The sequence below is a fragment of the Schistocerca piceifrons genome, chromosome 6 (assembly GCF_021461385.2).
Source record: "Schistocerca piceifrons isolate TAMUIC-IGC-003096 chromosome 6, iqSchPice1.1, whole genome shotgun sequence".
NCBI lineage: Eukaryota > Metazoa > Arthropoda > Insecta > Orthoptera > Acrididae > Schistocerca > Schistocerca piceifrons.
In genome coordinates, this window is record NC_060143.1 from 142,285,220 (window position 1) to 142,297,412 (window position 12,193).

General features: G+C 40.9%; 1 protein-coding gene across 1 annotated transcript in view; it reads left to right on the top strand.

The window, feature by feature from the left end:
- Nucleotides 1-12,193, top strand: part of LOC124803196 (meprin A subunit beta-like) — a 70,007-nt gene that overhangs the window by 33,646 nt on the left and 24,168 nt on the right. The gene's annotated exons all lie outside the window — the stretch shown is intronic.

A 12,193-nucleotide genomic window follows, 5' to 3' on the forward strand; every position in this document is an offset into this window, starting at 1 on the left:
CGGTGTTGATGCCCTCTTTCCTGAATTGCTCGCGGATTTACATCTGCCCATACACGCTGGTTACGGAAATTCAAAACACCATCTCTTGAGAACTCTGCCTCATTGGTAAATAAAATCATGGATGTGAACTGTGGATGTGCGGCACACTTCTGCGACACCCACTGACAGAACCGCTGTCTGCCGTGATGATCCTGTGGCCTTAAAGAGACGGGCTTTCTGCTGATAATCGCTGCACACTGATCCCGGGGGTTTCTCCGCCACTGAAAGTAGCACACATTCCTCCAGGGCAGGCGTGCGTACTGGTGAGGGGCCTTCCACTGTCAGTCTTCCGAGGAGCAAGGATACCTGTGTCCCTCAGACTCTGGAAAAGTCTACCGAACAGCTTATCAGAGGGCACTCGGCGCTGTCGACAATCTTCAGCGTAGAGGGCACGGGCTTACAGGCTACGTCCATTTGCTAAACCATAGCAGAATGTCATATCCGCCATTTCACTTGTCGAATAGTTGGCTTCCATTGCTAACAAGTGGTGGAAGAGAGAAAATGTAAATATACTACACCATCTGAACGTACAAACAGCGCAATAACAGTAAACAGATATATGAATCCGCGTCTGGAAGAAGATAAAACACAATGATAACATATCCAAGGTTGACAGTACTGTACAATAAGGCACACAAACACTACGAAAACTAACGTGGCCTACAACAAGTCTCGAACCGCCTAATGGTAGGTAGAGTACTGTGAGTAAGACATCATGATACCCTGCCGATACATTTGACGGATCGCCAGTGCAATTACTTTGCTAATGTCCGCAGCCAAGCGACGCGCGGTCCTTCCTATAAACGCGTGCTTATCTCGGAAAGTATGCGTTTATGGACCCATGTTTATTGGGCTTATTTTTCTTGTTTCAATGGGTACTACAAGTACTCTCAGAGTATTCGATACTCGTTTTTGAACACCCCCTATATATAATAGGAAAAATATTTATATGGTTTCATATTGGCCATTTACATATTTTTCTTTAAAAATGACTAATTAAATCTGACAAAGAATTCTTCTATAGTATAGAATCAGTTGATAAAGAGAACCTTCTGTAATCTACATTTGCAAGAACTTCTGCCATTTGTCATAAATTTTATTTCCAGGAATGAATTATCAAAGGGTCACATAGCTGCGTATTTTACCCCTTCTTGTATCAAAGTTAGATTCATTAATGGGTAATGCAGATCAATTTTCCTTCTACTGTTGTAACTTTGAATAGCTCTAATGCATTGTTGATAACATATTTGATAAGTGAATAAATGTTGTAAGGCTTTGGTTAGTATATCTAGCTGGTTAAAGAGACGAAAGCAGATGTACGTGTGACAAACCCACACTTAATTCTAATTATTTTCTTTTGTGAAATGAATTCTTTTAGCCTGAGTAGGGAGTTGCCACAGAATATAATCCCAAGACATCAGTAAATGAAAATATGAGAAATATATTAACTTCTGCATCCCAAAGTTTACAGTTATTCATTTAGCAAGAGCAACTAAACCAAAGCGTTTTAGCAGGTCTGTGTCGACATACTTCTCCTATAGTCGTTGGTTTATCCAAGATTTCAGGTCCACCGCTTCATTTCATGTTGGAGCCGATATTAGCATCATAAATAATATACACAAAAACTGCATAATGATAGTTTATTTATAATTGCTCAGTACAAAAACAAAGGCATCGTACTCCACTTCCACATGATATATTCAGGTTTTGGCACCGTACTATTTGAAAAAGGTACTAGAGTCGTTCGATAACGTTGATCCATACTTTTTTCTCAGAACATATTTATTCTAAAAAATTGGTGTCAATATCAATCAATACTTCTTTTACATGTACTGTTTTTCCACATAGTCTCCATCACCTTTTATGGCCATGAGCTGGTTTGGTGTCATAGCATGTAATCCCTATTAGTAGAAGCTCTCGTCCTGTCCTCATAACCATGTTTTCGCTGCATTAATTACGCTCTCATCATCTCCATAATGTGTCCCACGTAAAACATTGAAATGGCCGAAATAGATGGAACTCCGAGGGCACCAGCTCTGAGCTGTAGGGTGGACGAGACAATGATGTCCAACCTAGATCGCGAAGTGTTCGCGGCTTCTGAGACTTTTGTGTGAACATGCATTGTTGAGCTGGAGGAAGCTTTTTTTCTGCAACTAAGAATTCAATTACAGCACTTTGAACCTAACGAGTGCCTTGCGTAGTTGCATAGACGTCATTCTGAGTGTTCGCTATGTCACAATTGTTCGAAACTTCGCATAAGTACAGAGGAAACATCAAATTTGAAAGCATCTTAAAGAAAGTTTTCTTATATATAACAAAGGATGTAAAAAGGAATTTGGGACATTTTTTATTGAACGACCCACCGAGCGAGGTGGCGTAGTAGTTAGCACACTGGACTCGCATTCGGGAGGACGACGGTTCAATCGCGCGTCCGGCCATTCTGATTTAGGTTTTCCGTGATTTCCCTAAATCACTCCAGGCAAATGCCGGGATGGTTCCTTTGAAAGGGCACGGCCGACTTCCTTCCTCGTCCTTCCCTAATCCGATGATACCGATGACCTCGCTGTTTGATCTCTCTCCCCAAACAATCCAATCCAATCCAATTGAACGACCCTAGTATTTATCGGAATCACTGGCTTAACTGGCTCAACAGTTTCCAGAACTGTCTATAATTGTCCACCTTCAGCTGAAGCTGCTTCTGTTAATATTTTAACTTGTAACATCTTTCTTATGGTGTCAAACAAGCTCTACGCCATTGCTACTTAGTGTCTTATACATAAAATGATTATTTATAGTTTTCAGTAACCCTGAAGATCAATATTCCGTACGATTCAGTGAATCAAAATAGTATTCAGGGACACTCACATAGTGCTGGTTCCGTCTGCATGCAAATCGTTTTTGTAACATATCGATTGAACCGGTTAGACGTGGAGATACAAAAGGGAAAACTGCTATAAAACGAAGTTACACAAAAGATTATATTTTACTCAAAGATTACAAATTTGAACTTGGGTTTTTCCAGGGCAAAGTATCACGTAACTTACTGATGCGTTTCTATAAATGTTTTAATTAATCAATATTAGTTACTAAATTTAATATTAGCTTCAGGCTTTGCAAGATTAGTTCGTGGATGCTATTCCTACAAAACCTGTTTTTTGACTGCGAAAAGAGGTGGTCCTGACTACCAGTACATATTAGTAATCCCAGGGATAATTTTCAAAGAGGAACCAAATACGAAAACTTGAACCATATGAAGAAAGCTGATAAAGTCACTCTAAGTAAAACAATCGACATAGTAATGGTTAGATGATTTCAAGAAATCTTATGAAGTGGCCAGAAGTTACGTTACGTCAAAAAAATTGGTTGTTGTTGTAGTCTTCAGCCCGAAGACTGGTTTGATGCTGCTCTCCACGCTACTCCATCCTGTGCAAGCCTCTTAATCTCCGAGTAGCTACTGCAACCTACATCCTTCTGAATCTTTTTACTGTGTTCATCTTCTGGTCTCCCTTTAAAACTTAAATCCCATCCCTCTCCCATTTCCCTCCAACAGTAAAGTGGTGATCCCGTGATGTTTCAGAATGTGTCCCATCAACTGATCCCTTCTTCTCATCAGGTTATGCCACAAATTTCTTTTCTCTCTAATTCTCTTCAGCATCTCCTCGTTAATTAAGTGATCTACCCACCTAATCTTTAACACCATATTTCAAAAGCTTCTATTCTCTTCTTGTCTGAAATGTTTATCGTCGATGTTTCACTTTTCTACAAGGCTACATTCCAGACACATACGAGTACTTTCAGTAAAGACTTCCAAACACTTATATCTATGTTCGATGTTAACAAGTTTCTCTTCTTCAGAAACACTTTTCTTGCCATTGCCAGTCTGCATTTTACGTCCTCACTACGTGGACCATCATCAGTTATTTTACTGCCCAAATATCAAAACTCATGTACTACATTTAGTGATTCGTTTCCTAATCTAATGCTCTCAGCATCGCCTGAGTCGACTACATTCCATTACCCTTTTTTAGCTGTCGTTGATGTTCGTCTTATATCCTCCTTTCAAGACACTGTCCATTTGGTTCAACAGCTCTTCCAAGCATTTTGATGTCTCTAACACTATTACATCGTTTTATTACTGTAATTCCGTCTCCAATTTTTTTTTGTTTCATTTACGTCGTTGCTCTTTGTACTGATTGAGTAACATCGGAGACAGGCTAAAACTCAGTCTCACTCCCTTCCCAACCACCGCTGCCTTTCATGCCCCTCGAGTCCTATAACTGCCGTCTAGTTTCTGTACAAGTTGTACATAATACTTAGCTCCCTGTATTTTGCCACTGCTATCTTCAGAATTTCGAAGAGTGTATTCCAGTCGACATTTTCAAAAACCTTCTCCAAATCTATAAAATCCTTAACGTATATTTGCCTTTCCTTAACCTATCTTCAAACATGCATCAAGTCGTAGGGTCAGTATTGCCTCGCGTGTTCCTTCATTTCTCCGTAATCCAAACTGATCTTCCCTGAGGTCGTCTTCTGTCAGTTTTCCATACGCATGTAAATGATTCGTGTTAATATTTTGCAACCATGACTTATTAAACTGACAGTTGGGTAATATTCACACCTGTCAGCATTTGCTTTCTTTGGAAATTGAATTATTACAACCTTCTTGAAGTCTGATGGTGTTTCTCTTGTCTCATACGTCTTGCATACCAGGTGGAATATTTTTGTTATGACTGACTCTCCCAAGGCATCAGTAGTTCTGATGAAATGTCTACTCCGGGGGTCTTATTTCGACGTAGGTCTTTCAATACTCTATCAAATTCTTCTCGCAGTATCATTTCTCCTATCCAATCTTCCTCTGCGTTCTATAATATTGCCTTCAAGCACATTTCTCTTGTATAGCCCTTCTTCATACTCCTTTCAACTTTCACCTTTCCCTTCTTCACTTAGTATTCGTTTTCCATCTGAGATCTTGATAGTCACATGGCTGCTTTTCTTTTCTCCAAACGATTCTTTAATTTTCCTGTAGGCGTTATCTATCTTTCCCCTAGTGATGTATGCTTCTATATCCTCACATTTGTACTCTAAACATTACTGCATAGCCATTTTGCATTTCCTCTCAATATCATTTTTAGACGTTTGTATTCCCTTTAGCCTGCTTCATTAGCTGCATTTTTATATTTTCTCCTTTCATCAATTAAGTTCAGTATCTTCTGTGATATCCAAGGATTTCTATCCGGCCTTGATCCTCAGCTGCTTTCACTGTTTCATCACTATTACGCAAAAATTTAGGCTGTCAAGAAAAGAGGGTCCACCAACTGACGTTGTGGATTAGTAACAGATCGAGTAGCGCAATAGGTCTCTGACGCACGAAAGGAGCGAAGCATTCAATAGAATTATATCACAGTGCAATAGAGACGGTGGAAGGGTATTGTTGGAATGCAGCATGATAGTGGGTCTTAAATGGCAGTTATCTCTGTTTCAAATACTGTCCGAGTTTCGAAATTACCCAGTCACGATGCTAAGCGTCTACTGGGAATATTGCGCTGTAGGCGTCACAGTCCGCGATGAATGTCACAGTGGTTAATCGCACGAACGTCAAGGTACTTATCAGCAACTGCTGCCAATAAAGCTCCAAAATAAACGATAAGCCACATCCGCCAACACATCAGCAGAACTTAACGCTGGAACTACTAGGGTTGTTTCAGACGAGCAATGAGACGTTCTTTGGGGCCCAGTGGATAAGTCTTCAGAAGACAGAACAACAGCTTTGCCTTAACATCAGTCATTCAAGTTATTTGGTGCCATACTGCAGCTAATTCTGTCTTGTGATAATCTGTGCTCGTTATAGATCGGTTAACTGAAACTTTTGCTTTAGAGCGCTCTACATCACCGCTATAAACACCGACCCAACAACACGACGAACAAGGGAGAGAGGAACTTACAGAAAACTTCCTGTCAATATGTGAAAACAGAAAATAAAACACTCACGGGAATCTGTGTGTCTGCAAAATTCACACACACACACACACACACACACACACACACACACACACACACACACACACACACGTTGTTACAAATGCAGTGGTATTTGAAGACGATCAGATCTTGGTGAAAATACTGGCCACTGACTTAATATAATTAAAACGATTGTAATTTCAGCAAATACTCGAAAAGATCCGCTATCGTTTGACTAGACGGTCGGTGATCAATCACAGTTATCATTTTCAATCGTTTAATATGATGAGATGTAAGGTGAAACAACCAAATAAACGTAGTCCCGGAGAATCCAGATGCCAGATAGATTTATCGGAAGCTGTGTAATTCAAGCACGGAAGAGTTAGCTTGTACACTATGGGAAAGAGATATCTAGTCCTACACACGTCAATACCTTCGTCCTAACATCTTAGCGAGGTGTCCTGATGTCACAAAACATCTTAAAACACCCTGTGTTCGCTCAGTCATCATCTAAAGTGGAGGACAAGGCCGTAGGTAATTACAACAACATTCTCTCGTTATCAAACACAATGTGTCCACGCGCTTTACACTGGTAAATCTTCAAGTCAGTACATCCTTCATCCTCAACAGTACTTTTCAGTTGTTTTAATCTGTGAATGCCGTTATACTTTTTCCCCCTGTTGACCGTCCAACACACAGGGGATAGGCAAACTAATGTGAACACCTGTACTTACTTGAGAATGGTTTATTAATAAGGGGCCGTAATACGGCTGGGATTCTTCTTGGAATATTGGCTTATAATGATTGTATACTCTCCAGTGGAATGTTAGGCCACTCTTCAATCAGAACCTCTTCAAACTCCTGTAGTGACGAGGGAGGCGGAAATCTGCTCCGGAGTCTGCGCTCCAATACCACCCAAAAGTGATCGAAAATGTTCAATTCCGGGGACTGTACTGGCCAAGGGAGACGCTGCAGTTCAGTTGCTTCTCCTCATACCACGATTGTACTGTCCTGGCTCTGTATGTGGATGCATTATCGTCCTGAAATATGGCATCATTGTTGGAGAACAAATTTGAATTATGGTGTGCACCTGATCACCTAAAATGTTCACATAATACTTGGCTTTAACACTGCCTTTGAGAGTAATGATAGGACCAACAGAATACCATGATATGGCTGCCCACATCATCACACTTCCACCTCCATGCTTAAACGTCTGAATCAAGCAATCAGAATTGTAGGCTTCTTTTGGCGTTCTCCAGACATAAACCCGGCCCGATGTTGGAAATAACGAAAACATTGACTCGTCCGACCATATGACGTGTTCCCACTGATCAGCCGTCCAGGATTTATGCTCCTGACACCATGTTTTACGCTTCTTTGGTTGGTTGTCGTCACTAATGGTTTCGGTATTGCATCTCGTCCATGAATATTTGCTTTATGGAGTTCTCGGCGGACAGTGTCGATAGATACAGGGTCTCGGAGATGGCTATTGAGCTCTGCAGTCACTTTAGCCACCGTAGTTTTGTGTTGTTTTGACACAGTTGGTATTAGCGTGCGATGATCTCTGTCATATAGTTTTCATTTGCGCCCACTATTACGTTTACATGTTGATGTCTGTCCATGTTTTGTGTAGACTGTTATGACTGTAGAAACAGTTGCTCTTGAAACATTCAGTAAGTTGGCTGTTTTGGTTACTGACGTTTTTCATTGCATGCCGACCTCGGCCTCTGAATGCAAGTACGAAGTGTGTACTACTCGTAAGCCGGCCGAAGTGGCCGTGCGGTTAAAGGCGCTGCAGTCTGGAACCGCACGACCGCTACGGTCGCAGGTTCGAATCCTGCCTCGCGCATGGATGTTTGTGATGTCCTTAGGTTAGTTAGGTTTAACTAGTTCTAAGTTCTAGGGGACTAATGACCTCAGCAGTTTGTAACCTCCCCCCTCACTTATCGACCTTAATGACAGTGAAAAATGAAACCGCGTGTACCTAATGGAAATTTGGGAAAAGCAATCGTCACCGAAGTTAATCTATCGGTAAAGAGGGAGGAAAGGGTTACATCTTAATGAAAGGAAAAATGCAAATGAAACTGGTGGAAATTAATTTTGAAAAGGGGTAAAGTTAATAAAGAAGGTAAATGTGCAGCCGTTACGTTAACAATTAACTAGCGGTAATTAGGTATTTGAGATTTGGGGAAATCACGGTCGCCAGTCCTAAGGACAATTACTATAGTAACTGAAAAAGAAAGGTTATTACACATATAATTAGCACTAGAAGCGTGGCAACTGAAGGTTGACACGTGTAGTGTGAAAACTGAAAGTTTGTCAGAAGTAATAAATTTCGCTACACCCTGACTTAATTTAGCAAAAGAATTAATAAAACCGGAAAATCGAAAGTTAATTTAGTGACTGAAGTTAATAGTGAGCTTTCTTTCTGAAGCACATCGACATTAAGTAAAATAAGGTTAGTCTTGGACTACCTCAACAATCATTTCAAAAGCTACTTGAATCTACGCAATTTAGAAATAAGAGAATTAACTTTGAACTTGAATTAAATGATTCTGAACTGTTAACAATAGTAAAATTTAGTACGTACCAAGCTGAGCTGCAGTCACAGGTAAGCTAAATTATGCTAACAAAACTCGCACTCTAAATTTGTGCTCGTGTAACCTAAATATTGTAGCCAGCTACTGAACTTTGAAATTAAAGCAGTGAAATCTAATCATATTATTTTAATGCTGGCGTTTGAATTTCAACGACACTCGGGTTCATTTCGGAAAAGGAAGGGACCCTGCTTGGCAATGCAATTGGGACAATGAGCAACAAAGGTTCATGCTAAGTTGCTGTAATTTTGCGAGGCAAATGGAACAATTTGAAAAGCTGAGGTCTGCCATACAGTTCTGAAACTTTACGTGCTTTTAGTCTTCCTTGTTGGTTGATTGAAGGTTTGAAGCCGTCGATCGAGGAGGTGGCGACAGTCACTCATTGTCGGCCGTCGCTGTTGCAGAAGCTGGATGTTGGCGCGCCTTCTTCTCGACACGGTTACCAGGCGAAACGGGCTCTTGATGTGCGCCAGCTAATGCTTCCCGTCCGCGACACCATGTCAGAAACTATCATCGCGAGTCGAGCGCAATTACATGCTGCCAAACCCCGAAAGCGCGGCAACTCGCGGGAGCTTCTCACAACACACCTGCTCCACTCGCTACTCCCGCCAGACTCTCGGTTCTGCCCGCGCTCCACGCGGCAGAGTTAACACTACCAAAGATCCTACACACTTTGATTCGTCACACGACCTATCGACGTAATCGTTCGATAGCAGTTTTCCCTAGGCAAGACCCAGCGTAAAAATACAAATAATATTTACGAAACAAACCAATTATACATCGACATGAGTGCATAAATATATATATACAAACAGTAAAACAATTACAATATATAAAGAGACAGAAATGTCATATCTTGAGGTAACAAAACAAGGAAAAAAAATAATAGTACAATAGATGGAAATAGGAGTATATGCATTTCCGGCGTTACAAGTTGAGTCCCATAGTGCTCAGAGCCATTTGAACCATTACTACTCGTAAACAACCTGCAATGATGCCTAGTCGATACTGAACACGCACAGTCCAGTGCGACACGTGCATTACCTGCGTTGTTGACCGTCAAACACAACCATCCCATTCCTACCATTGTTCACGTTATTTTGCCTATCCCCTGTAGCTCAATTTTTCCTAGACATCTTAATTCGTTCTTCATTAACTTCTTTCTTTTGTGGTAAAGACTTTTCGAAAACACCTTTTTTTAGTTTATTCCCTCTGTTGTTGTTGTTGTTGTTGTTGTTGTGGTCTTCAGTCCTGAGATTGGTTTGATGCAGCTCTCCATGCTACTCTATCCTGTGCAAGCTTCTTCATCTCCCAGTGCTTACTGCAACGTACATCCTCCTGAATCTGTTAAGTATATTCATCTCTTCCCTCTAGTTTATCTTAAAAATTGTCCACTTGATAATTTCAAAAAAATCTGCATCCCTGTATTCAGATGTTTCCGCTTTTATCGTCTCTAGTTTTCCCGTGATTCGCTTATCACTCCATAAGATGATATTTTTTATTCCAGAATTTTTTTCAGTGTTATCTGTCAACATTTGACACCTGCGGAACTTTTCTGTTGCAGAGAGGTTTTTTTTTCTCTTTTTATCACCGCCAATCTGCATCTCACTTGCTTCGAACTTTGTCTATAACCTTGCTAGTAGTACTCGTTAACTTTTTCTACCGTGTCTTCCAAATTTATAAAGTTTAATTGTTCTCTTTTCCACAACTCTCCAACAATTCTCGTGTTGACTTGGTCAATTCTCCACACAATTTTTGAGTTAAGTAGATAGTTCATTCCATAAAACCGTCTATTTTCTATAATTTCTCTCTACCACTATCACAATAGAAGGCTAGAAAAATTGATACTCTGAAGAACACTGCCATAACAAATGGGTACGACAACTCTATAGTCATACATACATCTAACAAATTAAAATGAAGGGAGAAAGAACCTAAATTAAATAAGAAAAACATGACACACCACGACCTAAAATCTGACAAAACTGGAAGATCCTTGTGTAAAATTAAATTAAAAGTTTCTTTCAAATCAGGAAACATTTCAGCACAGAAGTTAGACATAATACTCCATGCGGAAAAAAAGTACCTAAACTCTTGTATCTTTGAGTCTTGTGCAGCGACTACCAAGAACAATATATTGAGTTAACAAGTAGAACCTTTCAGCCGCGTTTCAAAGTGTATTTTTACGCAGAAAGTAAAACTACGCGTGTCAACATACAATCTTTGGCATGGGCACAAAATGGAGATCCTCCACAAAGCCAACAAGGATCTATTGACGGAAAGCAAAACAACATCCAGAAATAGTAAACTTATATTGTAAGCAGCAAGTGTGGGAAGGGGATATAGTAGATGAAATCAAAGATAGGAATATTCAAACCCTTTTTAGAGGACGTAGGGTGTCGTAATACTACAGAGATTGAAAGATTAGCACGAAACAGGAATAAAGGGATGAAACTTCGTGGTAGAGTAAAACTGTGTGCCAGACCGAGACTCGAACTCGGGACCTTCGCCTTTCCCGCACCAGTGTGACTGAGCTACCCAAGCACGAGTCACGATCCCTTCTCACAGCTTTACTTCCGCCCATGCCTCGTCTCCTACCGTCCAAACTTTACAGAAGTTATCTCGCGTAACTTACAAGACCAGCACTCCTGGAAGAAAGGATAATGCAGAGACATGGCTTAGCCACAGCCTGGGGAATGTTTCCAAAATGAAATTTTCACGTGCGCTGACATGAAACTTCTTGGCAGACTAAACTGTGTGCCAGACCGGGACTCGAGCTGGGAACATCCCCAGCCTGTCGCTAAACCATGTCACCGCAGTATTCTTTCTTCCAGGAGTGCTAGTCTTGCAAGTTACACAGGAGAACATATGTGAAGTTTGGAAGATAGGAGACGACGTACTGGCCGCAGTAAAGCTGTGATGACGGGTTGTGAGTCGCGCTTGGGTAGTTCAGTCAGTAGAGCACTTGCCCACGAAAGATAAAGGTCCTGTGTTAGAGTCTCGGTCCGGCACACAGTTTTAATCTTGCAGGAAGTTTCACATCAGCGCACACTCCGCTGCAGAGCGAAAATTTCATTCTGGAATAAGGCAATTATTTAAAAAATTGAGCTTATTACTGGAATCAAAATTAGTCTCGTCGCACCAAGAAAAATGTAATCCAGTTTTATGAAACAAGCAACTGCTTCAGGTGTGAATGGCATCTTCCGGTAGTCTGGCAAGCAGAGATTTTCGCACATTAGGCAGTGCAATCATAAAAAGACCGACCGACTTAATCACGTGATCAAAAGTATCCAGACATAACGGTGGTGCGAGCTAAAGTTTAGTATCCTACACTGAGAGAACCCAGTCCATATTGTCATGGGCAACCTTGCGATTGAGTGTCAGACGGCAGCCCATAAAGCCAACAGCTGTGCCAGTAGTCTTGGTGTTCACGTGGGTGTTTAGGGTCGGACGAAGTCTGCGTTGCAGCGCTTCCCATAAATATGCAGTGGGCTTCAAAACAGGACTGTCCATTACCAGCACTCTATTGTGAAATCAGGCCGCTAGAGATTGTATTGTAAATGACTTCTATAACTGAGCGCTCTTCACGTTAACAC